The following is an 18,690-nucleotide window of genomic DNA, read 5'->3' as shown; positions in this document are numbered from 1 at the left end:
ATGTTAGAACTGGCTATTTCTGGTAGGCTAAGGCTGACGCCAAAGCCAGGCAGAAACCACCATTCTAGTCAGGGCAAGGAAGTCACACGCCAAGATAACCCCTGCTCACCCCCTTGGTAGCTTGGCACGAGCAGTAAGGCTAAACTCGGAGACGATGTGTAAAGCATTTGCACCAGCGCACAACAGCAACAACATCCTAGGCACACCACAAAGGGATTCCACACAAGGTTATATTAAAATAACTTTTGTATTGTAAACACACATCAGATAAAAAAAATCACACATGTACATTGTGCCAACTGGCAAGGGCAACATTCATAAGGGATTATTTACAAGACAGGGCCACATGGGCCACTGTCAGAATCAACACATTTAGAAATAGTACTTTGTAGATCATAGAAAATAAGAAATGAAAGAAAATAACAGTTATAAATCACATCCAGTAACTACTGGGAACAGGTAAGTACCACCTAGGCAACCCTAACCACCTTAGGAGAATGTCACGCAGGGGACCAGGACCTCACTAGGACCACCTGTATCAAAAAGAACAACCACCTAAGTATCACACAGCATTTAGGGGTCTAGGAAAGATTACATTACCCATGATGCATAAATATACATTCAGAGGAGTAGTAAAGGGAAACACATGATGCATAAACCTACACATTCAGCGGTGTTAAGAACAAAGCACATGATGCATCACAAACACATTCAGGGGTGCAGCGCAAGAAGACACATGATGCCTAAAACATTCAGAGGTGCAGCGCAGGGAAAGAAAGACACATGATGCATTAAAAACATTCAGAGGTGCCCCAACCCAACTCAATAGCGCAAAAACACACAGTGGACAATTACCATCCTAAACATAGCAGGTAACCACATTGCGCAAAACTTACATACCTGCCCCCATCCAATAAAGGGCCTACAGAGCCCTGTGTCCTGAATGTCAGGGCGCGCTGCCATGCAGCGCCAGTCAGGGGTGCGCCAACGGCGCAAAACCTAAACGTTGCAGGTGCCCACTACTTACTGGGCACCTGGAAACACACAAGACCTAAACGGTGCAGCTGCCCACTAATTGCTGGGCAGCTGTGAATCAACAAAAACTGCGCCAGGGGCTGTCACTAGCCCCTAGAATAAATCTGCGCCAACTGCTGAGCCACACAGGCTCTGAAGACACTCGTGTCCACAAACGTTAAAGCCACACAGGCTCTTAAACAAATATGCCCCCTGAGCCTAGCAGGCTCTGTGACCAACTGTGGGGGGTCGTTGGAGCCCCCCTCGGGGGCTCGACATCAAGGAAATGCCCCCAGCCTATCTAGGCTCGCCAAACAAAAATGCGGGGGTCGGAGTCCCTCTCGGGGGACTCAGCCTTAAGGAGATGGCCCAGGAGCCCTCTACGGGCTATACATACGGTGGGGCCACCCTCTGCCAACCGGGGCCGCCCTTGAAGCCCTCGTGGCTTCATACAGACAATAAGCGCGAGCTTGCGCTACTGGGGGGGGGGCGGACACCGACAATGTGTCCCGGCGCCCCTCCCTTCTCCTCGGCCCCACTCACCGGTTCTGGCGATCTGCGGCTCTCCTCACTCGGGGCTCCCTCAGCACACGGGAGCCCTAGCAGCAGGCCACGCTTCTTCTCTCAGGGCTCCCTCTCGGTCACGGAAGCCCCGCAGGGGCCGCCCTCTCCTGACCGCGGGCCAATCAGAGCACGGCCTTCCCGGGCGAGCCTCCCGCGGCCCTCCAATCATGGCGCGGCCTTCCAGGGCGAGCCTCCCGCGGCTCTCCAATCACAGCGCGGCGCCTCGGGGAAGCTTCTCTTCGGCGGCTGTGAGCATAAACGGCTCGGGCCGCGGCGGTGAACACACGGGGCAATGCCGGGTGGGCACCGGCTTTAAATTCTTCATCAAATCGAGGTGGGCACTCGATAGGCTCCTCAATCCTGGGCCAATGCCGGGTGGGCACCGGCCAAAGCGCTCCCCAGCGCTAAAATCAAATACAGCGCCTCTGAGCGCTAGGGGCAAAGATAAAGTGCTCCTCAGCGCTGAGGGGAAATAAAGCGCTCCAAAGCGCTAGCAAACAGGCAGAGCGCTCCTAGGCGCTCAGGGGGAAGCACAGCGCTTCCAGGCGCTAGAAATACAAATCAAGCGCTCCCTGCAGGAAAATGCAGCTTCTCCATGCTGAAAAAAGGTCCCAGAGATTCCCAGGGGGCAAAACCAAGCCCCCCCCATCAGCCCAAGCAAAGCAGAGGGGTCCCCCAAGAGTCCAGGAAAGTCCATCAGGTGTCCAGGGGCTGGGCAGGGCCCAGGGATTCCCCTGAGCCCAAGCAACAGCACGCCCCTGGCAGATTCGAGTCCAAAAACAAGAACATTTTGGAAGGGGACAGCCCCTTCTTATACACAGAAAAGTCTTTGAAGTCTTTGTGCAGGCAGTGTGAGAACCAGCTAGAACTGGTTATAGGGAAGTCCTTTCAGTATCAGGGACAGACGTGACAGTCGCCCAGCGGGGAGGTGGAGCCAGCCTTGTGGTCAGGCAGGCACAGCCCTTCACTATCAGGTGCTATCTCCTCCCACTTCCCTGGCAGCAGATGCTGCCTTTTATCCACGGGCTGACTCAGACAACCTCCTGGGGGCTCTGCAGCCCCTGTCACACTCAAACCAGACAGTCAATCCACAAGCAGGCCCAGACACTCCTGGGCCAGGCTCACCAGCCAATCACACGCCAGCAGACTCACTACACAAATATGCCAACTTCTAAAAGTGGTACTTCTAGACTAGACACAATCATGCTGCATACACCATTACGCAGCATTCAATCTCACGAGTTCACACATATCAAACTCGACCCTGCACTACCCACACATCAGGAACTACCATGGGCATACATATTCCCCATTCATTCCTATGGAAGGGCAGGTCACTCACTACACATACACAGAGAGCACACGCACTTTACACTGTACCACAGTGAAAAAGTGTGCAGAGGCCTAAAATCACCAACCCAGGTTCCAGAAACAGGCTAGGAAAAAGCAAAAAGTTTCGGGGTGAACCTGCCAAAAGGGCCAGGTCCAACACTGGGGAACTGGGTTCAAGTCTCGGCAATGACGCTGAACTTCCTGTGATTCTGGGCAAATCACTTAATCTCCCCATGTCCAACAAAAAATATATCTATACTAATATAATAAAGAGAGAGCCCAAACCTTTGAGGCGGGTAATCTCAGGAACCACAGCACCAATCACAACACCCAATACAGCGTTGGAAAGGGCAGTTTCAGCAGAAGGACATAGGCTATGCAGACGCCCACCATACACATTTAAAAAGTAAAAGAACCGTGCCAGCAAAGTAGTCCCTTGTGGGCGTGTCTGTGTTGTGCTGCGGGCGTGTGCTGGGGGCGTGACAAAAGCTGGGGGCGTGTGGTACGTTCCGCCCTTCATGTCATGTCTCATTTCGTGTGCTGTGGGCGTGTGCTGGGGGCGTGGGCGTGTGCGGGGCGCGGAATTACGGAAAAAAAAAGCGAGCGTTGTGCCCAATATTTCATTGTTTTTTCTTCCCAGGTTCTGTACATTCCAGCTCCGGGTTTCCACCCTGCTCCCTTTAAATACCCCTGCACCCCATAATCATAACCCACCCGTAGTCCTTAAAACACCCCAGCACCCTTAAACACTAACCCATCTTAACCCTATAAATATACCCTGTACCCCAAAACCCAAACCTATCCCTAAACCCTAAAAATACCCCTGTACCCCAAAACCCATACCTATCCATAAACCCTAAAACTACCCCTGTACCCCATAACCTTAAACTATATCTGAACCCTTAAAATACCCAAACACCCCAAAACATATATCTCAGTACCCCAAAACATATACCCCTATACCCATACTTACCTTATCCAAACATTAAAAAAAACATGCTTTTACCATTCATGCATTTACAACGAATTTCATTGTAAATGTATGCGTGGTAAAAGCATATAGAATGTAATGCCATGCGTTATAATGGCATTGCGGAGCCATGGTACTTTCGTAATGAAAGTATGCGGAGTGATGGTATGCGGAAAGAAAGTTGCGGAATAAAGGGTGTTTACCCTCCGCCGGTAAGTACATTGGTGGCACAGCAGCCCACATCTCCAGCAACATACTCATATTTTTTCACCACCGATTTGAAAAATGCACAGGTCTCTCTCATTGATGGCCAGCACCGACATACACTTTTATATGTTACTAGCAGCCCGTCCCGACCTTGTCCGGGAGCAATAAGGCTTCCCCGACCCCCATCCGCCCCGACATTGTGCAGCAGCCCGGCCCCCCGCCCGCCCCGACATTGTCAAGCAGCCCGGGCCTTCACCCGCCCCGTCCCCCGCCTGCCCCGACCCCCGCCTGCCCGAAGCCTTACCTCAGCCGCCGCTCCTCCCCGCGCTCCTCATTTCACCGCACATTGTGCAGCAGCCCGGCCCCCCACCTGCCACGACATTGTCAAGCAGCCAGGGCCCCCGCCCGCCCCGTCCCCCGCCTGCCCCGACCCCCACCTGCCCGGAGCCTTACCTTAGCCGCCGCTCCTCCCCTGCGCTCCTCATTTCACCGCTCCGCCGCTCCTCGCCGCTTACCGCTCCTCCCGCCTGTCCGCCGGTCCTCACCGCCATTCCGCCGTTCATCACCGCTCCTCCCCCGTGCCATGTCCGCCGCTCCTCCTCGCGTTCCTGGACGCCGCTCCTCCCCGCGCTCCTGAAGTCAGCACGCAGGTCGCGGCCGGCGCTATTTCGAAGGGACTACTTTTTTTTATGGTAATTTTTTAAATAACGCATATTTTTATACTTTATATAGCCTATGTCCATCTGCACACCCTGACGATTACAATGATGTATGGGGTGTGTGGATTGGCGCTGTGATTCCCGAGTGTACCCGCCTCAAAGGTACAAAGTTCTTCCTTTATAATAGTAGTATAGATAGATTTTGACATTTTTAAACTTGATAGCACTGTCTGTGCATTAGTTGTACCTCATTACTACCAGTTTAACACCCAAATATAGCAATAAGTTATAGAAAGGTGACCAGTCAATGTTTGCGAAGGTCTTTCCACCGCGCGGCAACATGTCGCTGTGTTTTTTCTAACTTTTCAACTGAGCTTGAAACTTTTTTTGTTAAACTCTGCAGATTATGAGGCAGATGATGGATGGATTATGTGGCAAATGCGGCAAATATACAATTATGCGAAAAGCCCTGCAGCCCCACAGTCACATAACTCCAGTGGCCCTTCCTATAATTCATGAAAGGCAAAGGGGTGTAAGAAGGGGACTGCTCAGTGACCAAGATTCCCAGAGTTATAGAAAGGTGACCAGTCAATGCTTGCGAAGGTCTTTCCACCGCGCGGCAACATGTTGCTGTGTTTTTTCTAACTTTTCAACTGAGCTAGAAACTTTTTTAGTTAAACTCTGCAGATTATGAGGCAGATGATGGATGGATTATGTGGCAAATACGGCAAATATACAATTATGCGAAAAGCCCTGCAGCCCTACAGTCACATAACTCCAGTGGGCCTTCCTATAATTCATGAAAGGCAAAGGGGTGTAAGAAGGGGACTGCTCAGTGACCAAGATTCCCAGAGAGCGAGGCCACCTTGAATCTCCACACTGCTTTGCAGATTGCAACTACCTGCACTGTGGCATGCTTCTGATAAATGTGCGCACACTACTGTGGGTGCCTGGAGATGAATGTTGTCTGTTTGTGTGAGAGAAAACAATTGCATGCTTCCAGTGACGCATCCCTTTTACGGGTAAAAAGCAATTCACAGAGGTATCCAGCTGGCATGTCCTTGACCCTCCCTGTACATCGCAGCAGAGCCACAGAGGGATTATCTTTCTGCCACCTTTGGAGGGGGCGGGAAACGTGCGCCTTAAAAGGCAGATGTGGGCAGAGAGCGAGGTACGGGAGACCTTTTTTTTAGCTTTTACTTTATGCAACTTCTAAATTTAGACCCGGGCTGCGGACCGTCTGTCATCAAATTCACGCACAAATTCTCCTTTAATAATGCTAATGCAGAGATTTCTCCAATTAAAGCTCGGCCGCTCTGATACCTGACGCCAGCTTGCCTGCTAATGTAGCAAATCCAGAGAGATTGAGTCGGACGCTGAGAGTAGCCCTGCCGATCTTGCTCGTCTCCCCTCCCTCCCTCCCTCCCGGTCTCTCTCTTTGTTTCACTGATGTTTATACTAAGAGGGAAGTCATATCAGGGATCATTAGCTGCGAGCATCCCAGCTGGGATCAGGGCTGAGAGCAATGGGTGGGGAAGGGGAGGCGGCACTCGGGGATGGAGCGCACCGGGTAATGAAAGCATGAGGTGGCTTTTAGGCAGGAGCTGGTGGAAATTTGGACATGCTGGCAGGGGCACGTCCCTGCCGCTTCTGGAAACCCAACTGCAGGTCAATCACCTTCCTGGACACCGCTCTTCCCCACGCTCCTGACGTCAGCATGCAGGATGCGGCCGGCGCTACTTCCAAGAGACTACTTTTTTTTAAAATGTTAATTTTTTTAATAACGCATATTTTTATACTTTATATAGCCTATGTCCATCTGCACACCCTGACGATTACAATGATGTATCGGGTGTGTGGATTGGCGCTGTGGTTCCCGAGTTTACCCGCCTCAAAGGTGCAAAGTTCTTTGCTGTAATGTAACATGTCTTGTTCATCCTCCTTATGCTTTCCCCTCCTGCACTGCTTGGCCCTTGATGAGGTCATTGGAATTTTGGGTGGCTTAAACAGTAAGGAGATGTCAGTTGGCATGAAGGGCTGAGCAGTGGGACTGCTCCTGGTGGGGTCTCTGGATTGTCTCTAGACTATCTCTACTTATCTCATGGATCTGAAGAAGAAATAAAGTTATGATCCTGAATATCACCTACAGACTATGGATCTTTCTTTATTGTAACACTGGCGACGATGTAAAAGAACCTGCGTGCTACTTCTATGGATTTGGTCTTTGGACTTTCAAGAAACTAAAGGATTTGGATTTGGATTTGAATTTAAAGAAACCTGGCACCGCAAAGACCCCACCAGTGACCATGTCATCGGTCGCCCTATTCATGTAAGTGCCAGTTTCTTTCTCAATGTCTTTGTCAGTATTAGTGTGAAGTAACTGGGATTGGATGAGCATCTTTGCTCCTACTTGCTCTCTATCTTGACTTGTCTGACTTTTCAATAGTAGTGGCACCTGCAACTTGAACTGTTTTTAAATGAATGCCTCAACACTTCACGAGGGAGCAGCGATGTGTGTTGGGATAAGCCAGCAGTGAATGGAGGCTCTGATATGTTTGGATATATTTAAAAAGAAAAAAAACTGACAGTTCTGACAATGGTGACAAGGACGACTTGACTTGATCGGGGGACCAGTGAACAGCATCAATTCCCCAGTACGTTTCATCTTGGGGCTCATTTCTGACTTTGTTCATTTTTAAAATAAGCTTAATAGCGAAAATCGGAACATCTTTTAGACTCATTGAGAATTATTATTGACGTGTACAACCACACCTTCAAGTTACCCTGCATACTTTGTTAATATCCGGAGGAAAAATCAAACCTCGGCAAAGAAAGTACTTATTTTCAGCCACTGGGTGGTGCTAATGACTTCTTTTTTCCTTTTTAGGTCTCGGCTAGCCGCGCGAAGCGCGTCTCCGCCAAGAACCTTTTGTCGGCATGTGTGCTTCCCAGGAGACAATCCTGGCCGCGCGCATCGCCTTGGAGGCGATTTGAAACTGGCACGCGCCGACTGGTACGCGCCGCGCTCGGCCTGGCTGTCTCCTGGGAAGCGCAAACATACCCAGGCACACCTCCCCCTGCACGCATGCGGCCACACACACACACGAGCGCAGACAGAGACACTCCCCCCGCCATCGCACACAGAGACACACACACAGAAGCGCACATACACGCACACATACAGAGACACCCCCGCCGTCGCACACATACACACACACACGCGCACACACACTCACACACACGAGCGCCCCCCAAGGCCCACTTACCGCCAATCCGGTGTTCTGTCGCCTCCGCGGGGCTCTCCCTCAGGCATGGGAGCCCCGCGTCACGCACTGCTCTTCGGACCAGGATCTCCGTGGGCGCGGGCTTCGCGCACAAGACGGAAGTCCCGCCCCCACGCTAGGTTTCGTTTTGGAATGCGCGCGCAGATATTGCAGTCATCTCGCCTGATCCCCAACAGAAACCAACAGCTATCCCCCCTGGTCAGGCTGCCCTCGATAACAAAGTAACCTCCACAGGCATGCGGCACTATGGGACGGGGTGGTTGGGAGAAAGTGGGCGTCCCTGCAACTGTCCGAGACATAGGGGAGAAGGAAGGCCTTTATTTGACAGTTTTTAACTCTGTGGACAATTGTGTGAGTGGACCTTACAGTGACACTGTTAAACAAGCATTTGCAAGGCAATCGGTCTCGTCTTTGGGACCTTATAAGTATATAGCAATGCAGCACATTCTCGCATATTAAAAGGTATCTTATAGGAGTTGGCACATGAAGGGTGTCCTCATAACATATATAACAGGGTGGAAATACATCTTTCATTGTAATACCGATGGGGTGGGTGCAGAGAAGTGAGTGCAGAGAAGTGAGTGCAGAGAAGTGAGTGCAGAGTAGTGAGTAGTGAGTGCAGAGTGAGTGTGCAGAGTAGTGAGTGCAGAGTAGTGAGTAGTGAGTAGTGAGTGCCGAGTAGTGAGTAGTGAGTGCAGAGTAATGAGTGCAGAGAAGTGAGTGCAGAGTAGTGAGTTCAGAGTAGTGAGTAGTGAGTGCAGAGTGAATGGGGCCGATTCACAGAAGTAACTTAAGACAAAATCCTAAACTTACTACTTTTGGTATTCACAGAAGTTAGGATTTTGTCTTAAGTTTGTCTTAAGACAGACTTAGGACAGACTTAAGACAAAATCCTAACTTAAGTCTGTCTTAAGTCTGTCTTAAGTTTGTCTTAAGACAAACTTAAGACAAAATCCTAACTTCTGTGAATACCAAAAGTAGTAAGTTTAGGATTTTGTCTTAAATTAGTTCTGTGAATCGGGCCCAGTGTGCAGAGTAGTGAGTAGTGAGTGCAGAGTAGTGAGTAGTGAGTGCAGAGTAGTGAGTGCAGAGTAGTGAGTAGTGAGTGCAGAGTAGTGAGTGCAGAGTAGTGAGTAGTGAGTGCAGAGTAGTGAGTAGTGAGTGCAGAGTAGTGAGTAGTGAGTGCAGAGTAGTGAGTGCAGAGTGCAGAGTAGTGAGTGCAGAGTAGTGAGTAGTGAGTGCAGAGTAGTGAGTGCAAAGTAGTGAGTGCAGAGTAGTGAGTTGTGAGTGCAGAGTAGTGAGTAGTGAGTGCAGAGTAGTGAGTGCAAAGTAGTGAGTGCAGAGTAGTGAGTAGTGAGTGCAGAGTAGTGAGTGCAGAGTAGTGAGTAGTGAGTGCAGAGTAGTGAGTGCAGAGTAGTGAGTGCAGAGTAGTGAGTGCAGAGTAGTGAGTAGTGAATGCAGAGTAGTGAGTAGTGAGTGCAGAGTAGTGAGTAGTGAGTGCAGAGTAGTGAGTGCAGAGTAGTGAGTAGTGAGTGCAGAGTAGTGAGTGCAAAGTAGTGAGTGCAGAGTAGTGAGTGCAGAGTAGTGAGTGCAGAGTAGTGAATGCAGAGTAGTGAGTAGTGAGTGAAGAGTAGTGAGTAGTGAGTGCAGAGTAGTGAGTAGTGAGTGCAGAGTAGTGAGTGCAGAGTAGTGAGTGCAGAGTAGTGAGTAGTGAGTGCAGAGTAGTGAGTAGTGAGTGCAGAGTAGTGAGTAGTGAGTGCAGAGTAGTGAGTGCAGAGTAGTGAGTAGTCAGTGCAGAGTAGTGAGTGCAGAGTAGTGAGTAGTGGGTGCAGAGTAGTGAGTGCAGAGTAGTGAGTGCAGAGTAGTGAGTGCAGAGTAGTGAGTAGTGAGTGCAGAGTAGTGAGTGCAGAGTAGTGAGTGCGGAGTAGTGAGTGCAGAGTAGTGAGTGCAGAGTAATGAGTAGTGAGTGCAGAGTAGTGAGTGCAGAGTAGTGAGTGCAGAGTAGTGAGTGCAGAGTAGTGAGTAGTGAGTAGTGAGTAGTGAGTGCAGAGTAGTGAGTAGTGAGTGCCGAGTAGTGAGTAGTGAGTGCAGAGTAGTGAGTGCAGAGTAGTAAGTGCAGAGTAGTGAGTAGTGGGTGCAGAGTAGTGAGTAGTGGGTGCAGAGTAGTGAGTAGTGAGTGCAGAGTAGTGAGTGCAAAGTAGTGAGTGCAGAGTAGTGAGTGCAGAGTAGTGAGTGCAAAGTAGTGAGCTGCCTCAAGTGAAGTACTCTGGTACCCAAGGATGACTAGCAAACAATATTATTCACAACGTTGCTTACTATTCAGCAACATTTGACAGTTTGCAAATCATCTTTATACAATAATTCAGAGTTTGATAACAAATTAATGTAACACATTGTCATATACAATGCCAATAGCTCAAACTTTAATGCTGCGAGACCTATTGCATTGTAAATGCTTGTCTTCAATGTAATTTTTGATAGCCATTGGAAAAAACAAAGTCTTACCGCTTTCTTTCCTTTGAGGTGACAGTTGGCGGTTTATGTCCGGAGTCGTCTTCCCCTGCCGCCTCAGTTTGTGACTGATGATGTCACAGAATCTTCTGGCAGTGTTGGCGATACTAAGCGTCATAGAATCCTCGGGAGCAGTCGTGAAGCTGAGGAATTCTTCCTCGAACGCGAACGAGAATGTGACGGATGTGTTTACCATCGTTGTCACGTAAAGGTGAATGTAAACGTGACCCCACGCTAACGGGGGTGCCATTTTAGTTTTAGCCTAATGTGGACGGGGTGATCTGGGTTATTCAGCGTCGTCACGAAAAGTGCCATCAGTCTTTCTTTGCGGATCCTGTCATCTTCCAGCGCTGATTTCGTGTTATTTGTAAGTTCCGAGAGTCTCAGTGAAATGTACATGAAGCAGAGCATTTTCTCTTGTGATAGATTTCATGACATGGAATCATTGAATGAGGAGTTCCTTATGCACCATGGGTTTTTGCCTTCTACGTATATTTTTATTTTATTTTATTTATTTTATTTGTGCAATTTTATATAACGCAAACTTTACCCGAAGGTGTCAGAGCGCTTTACATAGGATCGATGTCACATATATATCGATGTCTTACATAGAACATCGGTGGCATTTCCAAGTGGACTCATTCAGGTACTCTGCGTTATTTGACTTTGGATGATAAATCTCTCACTGATACAATGATCACTATTTGTTATCTGACTTTTATACCTTATGTTGTGGAATGGCTCGGGAGCACAAATCGAGCTCCGGTGTTTAAGTCTATTAGGAGCCAAGGTGGTCAAGGAAGAATATTCATTATTTTCAGCAAATGTTTAATCAATTTGTTATGTTGATCTTATGATGAAACCAATCTTTTACAGTCTTTTAAATAATTTTCCTGGGAGTGTAACGCTTCTCATTGTTTCCAATTCATTGTGTTGAGATGACTGTGTACTTACTCTGGTTTGGGGGTACCTGCATGTAGGGTGTGAGGATACCTGTATGTATGGTGTATGGGAAGTGTGTGTAGTATGAGTAGTTTTTCATTTATGGTTTTGGTTGAGAGTATGAGAGTATAGTTCTCTGATTTGGTTGTGGGTAACTTAGTTAGTTACCCCATAGGCTTTATGCCGTTTTCTTGGTTGTGGGTGATAACATAAGTATGTCACCCCATTAGTTTTTCTAGGTTTTGTCGAGAGTCCAGGTGTTTTGTGCTCTCATTTGGGTTGTGGGTAACCTAGTTGGTTGCCCCATTGGCTAAGTGCCGTTTTCTTGGTTGTGGGTGACAACATAAGTATGTCACCCCATTAGTCTTTCATGGTTTTTGGGAGGTGTTTCCCAATAGGGAAGTGATTTGCCCTTTACAATTTGTTTCTGCGTTTTTGGGAGGTATGTTTTCCCAATAGGGAGGTGATTTGCCCTTTACAATTTGTTTCTGTGTTTTTTGGAAGTATGTTTTTCCCAATAGGGAGGTGATTTGCCCTTTACAGAGGTGTTTCTCTAAATATTTGTATTTTCTTATGGGAAGGAGGTGGGGCGAGAATGGTTTACCTCCGTTGTTGGGTGTGGAAAATCTGTTCCTGACTTTATTGTATTTGGTGTGTTAGTTGGTTTAGTACTTGGTTGTTGAATCGCTGTGTTATTTGACTCCTTATTTCTGAATCTTCTTAACATTCTTTTTGTGCTTTTTCATCTTTGCACTTTTACTTTCTTGTGTGTTGTTTTGCATGTTTGCTTATTATTCATTTGTTGATTTTGATAAAAGGGGGATGTGTTGTAATGTAACATGTCTTGTTCATCCTCCTTATACTTTCCCCTCCTGCACTGCTTGGCCCTTGATGAGGTCATTGGAATGTTGGGTGGCTTAAACAGTAAGGAGATGTCAGTTGGCATGAAGGGCTGAGCAGTGGGACTGCTCCTGGTGGGGTCTCTGGATTGTCTCTAGACTATCTCTACTTATCTCATGGATCTGAAGAAGAAATAAAGTTATGATCCTGAATATCACCTACAAACTATGGATCTTTCCTTATTGTAACATTCTTCCTTTATAATAGTAGTATAGATCAACATTATGGACACCATGTTGTGCATAGAGTTAATGGACAGCGTCCCCAATTCAATTATACTCAATGGGAACATTGCCAGACTCCATCTCAGTGTAGTTCAATTACACAAAAGATGGAGTACACTTATGGGAATGGGGAATGGGATGAAAAATTACATAGCGCAAAACTGCCACCCTACGGGTATCCTGGCGCTTGGTTAGAAATAACAACAAGACAGCAAACTCAATTGTCAATGTCCGGAGAGCTACTAGGTATTCCTTGGAAAGAGCCAGGTTTTCAGGCTCTTCCTAAACCCTGTCAATGAACTTTCCTGCCTAAGATTCAGAGGCAGCCCATACAGATATGTGAGGCAAGTATTCCGAAAGCTCTACCCCCCCTTCCGGGATTTCTTAAATCTGGTAGTTGTAATCAGATTGGTTTTTGACAATCGGAGCTGCCTCCTTGGGTTATACCAAGTAAACATTTCTTGCACAGGGATAGGACCCTGTCCATGTGCTGCCGTATACATGATGCAGAGAGATTGAAAATAAATTCTCTCCTAAATGGGCAGCCAATGTAGATCTTTTAACGCCAGTGTCGGAGAGGACCCACGTTGTCTGTTTAGCGCCAGCTATGCTGCCACTGCCTGCACCCTCTGTAGCCTCTGCACAATGAATAGTGGTGCTCCCAAATATAGGGAATTACAATAATCCAACCTGCTCAGTATTACACTTCTCACTACGTGCGGTCGAGAGTAGAGGAAGGATCTTACGCAATACACGTAGCAGAGAAAGACACACACTGGCAGTTTTGTCGGCTTGTATGTCCATTTGAAGATTTTCATCAACCATAACTCTCAGATTACGTACCACTTTAGCCGGCACCAAAGGTTAATTCTCCGGAGTGAGTTTAAATGCTATAAACAGATGTCGAGACACTCTGGTAGCGGGATAGTACACCACCTCAGTCTTTCCCCCGTTCAGCTGTAGGGAGTTTTTCCTGAGCCAACTTGCAGTTTGACACATACACTCCTGGAAGGAATCCATAGACACCGCTTGTTTCCCCTCCAGGGAGAATATCAATTGAGTGTCATCCGCATAGTTGACCAGGTCTACCCCAAAGGACTTAATAAGGGGGAAAAGAGGGCGTAGATAGATGTTAAACAGAATTGGGCTTATTGCCGAGCCCTGTGGCACCCCGTGGTGTACTGGGGACATGTCAGAGATAAACGGTGTTAAAAATACAGCTTTTGTCTTCCTGACAAGTACGATCGTAGCCACTGCAAGGCTCAACCTTTAATCCCCATACTTTCCAGTCTCTCAACCAGCATGACCCGGCTAACCATATCAAATGCGGCTGACATGTCCAATAATACAAGGTCCTAGGAGTTACCATTGTCAGCAAGCATTCGCAGATTGTCCTTTGCCGTTACCAGCGCCGTCTCTGTCCCATGTCCCGGGCGAAAGCCAAATTGATCCCCATCCAGCAAGAAGTTGTCCTCAAGATAACATGACAAACTTTTGCTGACAACCTTCTCCAGGATTTTAACCGGGTAGGGCAATAAAGAGATGGGTCTAAAATTTGCTGGGTCAGTGGGGTCCAGGGATGGTTTTTTTCAACAAGGGTGTTACAACTGCTTGTTTCCAGACCTCAGGAACCACCCCTTCCTCCAGTGACTGACAGCAAATCCTCCAAAGCCCGTGGAAGGTTTCTTTGCCCAGGATCTTCCAGATTTTATGGGGAAACGGGTCTAAGGGGGAGCCTGACGCTACACTAAAAGCGAGCTAGTTAAATAGATCCTCCGAAGGGGCATAAAAGATGTCCAGTGAGGTGGTACTCTGGGAGACGATGTCAGGCATCCGAGCCATGTCATCTGGCACATCAGATTGGATTTTACCGACAATGTTGGTTATTTTGTCCCTAAAAAAGGAAGCAATTTCACCACAGAGTTCCTGTGATGCCACTACCGTATTACTTGCAGAGGCTGGGCTTGAAAGCTCCCTTACGATCTTAAAGAAGGCTTTGGTGCTTTTGGGGGCTTGGAGAATGGCTTCAGCATAATAGTCTGCTTTGGCCCTACCAATCGATTCCTTATATTGGGTCTGAGCCCGTTTCAGCGCTTCTTTATCAGAATCCTGGTAGGCCCTTCTCCATTTTCTCTCTGCTTTTACAAGCTCCCCGCAACCGTTTCAATTCATCATTATACCAGGGAGCAGAGATTTTTTTCCTGAGTTTTAAGCCTCTTAATGGGGCCACTGCATCAAGTTTCCCCCACTGCCTTGCAGTAGGTCTGATAGTTTTCATCTACCGAGGAGGAGGAGGAAAATGACAACTGACCCTGAAAAGGCATTTGGGCCCAATTTTTGACCACCTTGTTCCCTTCTCTACCCTTCCGAAAGATCGATGGCTGGTTGTTTTTATCCACTAAGCTAGGCAGCTTAATTAAAAAGTGAATCAGGAAGTGGTCAGTCCAGCTCTGAGGAACAATGTCGACCACTTCCGTCTCAGCCTGATTCGGGAACAGGAGGTCCAAAATATGTCCTCCTGTATGAGATGGTTGCATTACCATTTGGTGGAGCCCAAGATTCTCACAGGTGTGCCATAAATCCCTTAGGTGGTTATCTAGGCTTCCGTTATCCAATAGGTTAAAGTCTCCCAGTACCAACATACGTGCATGGGTTAAACTCAGATTGGTGATAGAGTTGAGTAAAGCCAGGTACTGGGTATCCGCCCTGGGGGTCTATAGCAAAGTATACCTGTGAGTATTCTGCCTTTAGTCTCCTGGAGTGAGAAGCCCAGTCTTTCGATCCCAGCAACCTCATCTATCTGTAGAGGTGCAAAATCCCATTCCTCCTTAAAAATTACCCCGACCCCCCCTCCTCTTCCCAATGTCCGCGGCTTATGAAATATTTTGTAGCCAGCAGGGCAGGCAAGACCCAGGTGCACCAACAAATCTGAGGCGGTCCGGGTTTCTGTTAGGAAGAGGGCATCCAGCTTCATGATTTCTAACATGGTGGAGACCTCGTGGTAGTGTTTGCTCAAGGATCTACAGTTAATCAAACCACACTTCAGTGTATTCTTACATTGATCCAAACCAGTGGGTGGGGGAGGAACCCCTCCTTTGTCCCTTTTACCTATAGTAAGTAGTTGTTCCCTGGTGTATTCAATTCTATCCTGGTGAGGGCTGCGGCAAGCAGCACATGGCTGGCGCTGTGCGCGGCCGGTGCGCTGACGGGTTATAATCTTTCAGACCCAGCATCATACTATTTTAAATTGATTAGTAGTCTTTCGAAATAAAATATGCTTACTCAAACAAATTTAATATATTTATCCTTTTTTATTGACACCATAGTCCTAAAAGGACACAATGCCGTACTGGAGGTTGGTTTAACTAGTTCTTGCTCCTCCGCTGAGAGTTCAGCCACACTGTATTTTGGAGGAAGAGTGCTTTTTAGGAGAAGATTATGCCACACTTTGAAGGAAGTGGTCATGCTCTGGGGTGATTCCCTGTGTAGGAGAGTGGGGTCTGCAATCCTTTGGTCACCCCAAATTTTTGCTTTTTGCTTCACTGGTTTATGACTTAATGTGGCTGTGGGCCTGCTAATCAGACCCACAGCCTGCTGTTCTCTCTCTAAATTAATGCCAATGCACATTAGGTGCATTACGAAATTGGAACTGGTTCACCTTATTGGCCCCTGTAACAGTGTACCCCAGGTACCCAGGGCATAGGTGCTTCCAAGGCCTACCAGGGGCTGCAGCATGTATTATGCCACCCCTGGCCTGGCCTCCATATTTGACACAACTGGCTGATCACTCAGCTGGGGTAAGTCGGTGTAGTCACCCCTTACTTAGGTATAGTATATGTATATCTAACCTAAAATGGACACATATGTTCCTATCAGCCACTCCCATGGAAGGCCTCATCAATCCTGGAGGCAGAGTGCTTGGAAATATGTGAGATGGTGCTCTAGCATGAGCTGAGCCTGTCTGCAGCTTTCGGAACCACGTCCTTTAGCTGTTCCATGATACTGCCATACCATATACTCTTAAGTGCATTATGAACCTCGCGGTTAAATGCTAACTTTGGTTTCGCTTTATCAAAACATGTCTAGTAAGGTGTCATACGAATTGGAATACTAACCCCTGGCCAGTTCCGGCGACGGTGGTAGCATTCCACCCTTCTAGAGGGACACGACATGTACATAACCTGAAACCCGGGTAAAGTTAAACATGAGCCTCAGCATCACAAAATGGATGCTGCCACCACAGACACAAGTCTGACCTCCTGCTGCTGGGAGTCCTTCCAGCGAGGGAGGCTTGGACAATGGGTTTCCTGCCTTGGGAGGTGCTAGCACCACCCCAGACAGGGTTTTGTGTATTGGGTAGGACAGAGCTGAATAGATTGAGACATGCCTGGGGCACACAAGGTGTCCCTGTGCATATGCCAGTTCAAACCGGTGCTGGGGCTCTCCAGCCCCAGTCTTGGCGCGAAGCTGGACAAAGGAAAGGGGGTGTAACCACCCCCCTTCCTGGTCCCACCCAGAGGAGGGACCTAGCAGGTAATCCGGCCCCTAGATTTAGAATAAGAGTAGGAGCTGTGTCCCAAGACTTCAGATCATCCTGAACTCGACTTGAAACTAAGAAGAAAACTGGACTTCGACATTCTGCTGCACAGAAGACTGAAGAGAATCTCCCTTGTGGCCAAGGAGTGACCACCCTGTGAATACAGGCACCAACCAGCAACTCGACGTCTGCTTTGCTGCCGCCTCCTGCCGGAGCCCGAGCCCAGAGCCCGACGAGACCCAGACTCCCAGAAATCTCAGAGCCCGATCCACAGTCCCTGCAAAGAAGAGACCCATGGAGGCACCGAGAGACGTGGGACCGGCCATCTCGAAAGACCCCTGAGAAGCTGACTGCGCAGCACCCGAGGCACCCTCGATGCTGTGCTTTGGGGTTTGAGAAGCCCCACCACGGAGCAGCATCTGCACCGAGGATCAGCCCCCCAGCATCTCCACGATCTGCGTGGGGCCCTTTTGCACTTTGCCACTCGACGCGCCATCCCGGCCACTTGCCACGTGGCTAGCAGCCATCTTGGCGACGAAATCTACAATCTACACTGATGGTCTGGTTGCTCCAGACTGGCCCTTGCTCCCCTGAGAAGGAGCACCCGCTCTGACCTTGCTGGTCCGAGTAACAAGCTTTTTCCACTTCCTGCGTGGCTTGCATTAGCCAAGGCCTGTTTGCTCCAATCAAGTTGCCGACACCGCCATCAGCTAGAGCCTTCGTGGGACAGCTCGTGATCGACTCCTGGATGTCCTTGATCTCCGTGTCCACGTGGCTGCGGAAACAAGCTGCACCTCTTCACCTGTTTGCACCCGACATCGCCTGGTTCCATCCTGGTTCCACGGTAGTCACTGGCTGACTTTGAACATTGTCCCCTCTGCTTTCAGGTCTTCACATCTTCAGATCTATCCTTGGATCCACCGGAACTCTCCTCGATGACCCGCCTGCAGCATCTTCATCTCCAGGCACCATCGACCTGCGTGACGAAACCCGACTCGACTTGGCACCTGTGCACCCGCTTCCTGTGGGTGAGGTAACTCAGCAACGCCGGTGTTCCTACACTGGTACACACCTCTAGTGCCTAGCTCTAAAGTTTTGTCCTTCTAGGTCAGTCGGAAGGTTCCTAAAACACTAACTTTGTAACTTTTACGCGCCATTGACATTGCATTGGTGCATGCGTGTGCTTTAAGCGCTGCACCCGAGTCCCGCGGGCCTTTCCCGACTTCTTCGCTGTTAGTCCCGAACAGCTCCAGCGATTTCCCCAGGCCCTAGGCCTACTTCTTTTCAGATTGGTGGTTTTTATACCACTATTTTAATATATGGTTTAGGTGGCCCCTAGGGCTCATCCATATTGTGCAACTTTTGTGTATTTAAACTGTGTTTTGTTTTAACGCATTTCCTTCTGTGCTCATAAAGAGTATAGGGGATATTTGTAGTAAATAAATATATATATATTTTCAATATATATCTGTGTGGTGTCCTTTCATTTGGTATTCAAGGGGATTGTGTATGGTAAAACAGCTTGCTTCACATGCCTTTACAGAGT

The sequence above is a fragment of the Lissotriton helveticus genome, chromosome 9, assembly GCF_964261635.1.
Source record: "Lissotriton helveticus chromosome 9, aLisHel1.1, whole genome shotgun sequence".
Taxonomy (NCBI): Eukaryota; Metazoa; Chordata; class Amphibia; order Caudata; family Salamandridae; genus Lissotriton; species Lissotriton helveticus.
Note: the sequence above shows the minus strand (reverse complement) of the source record.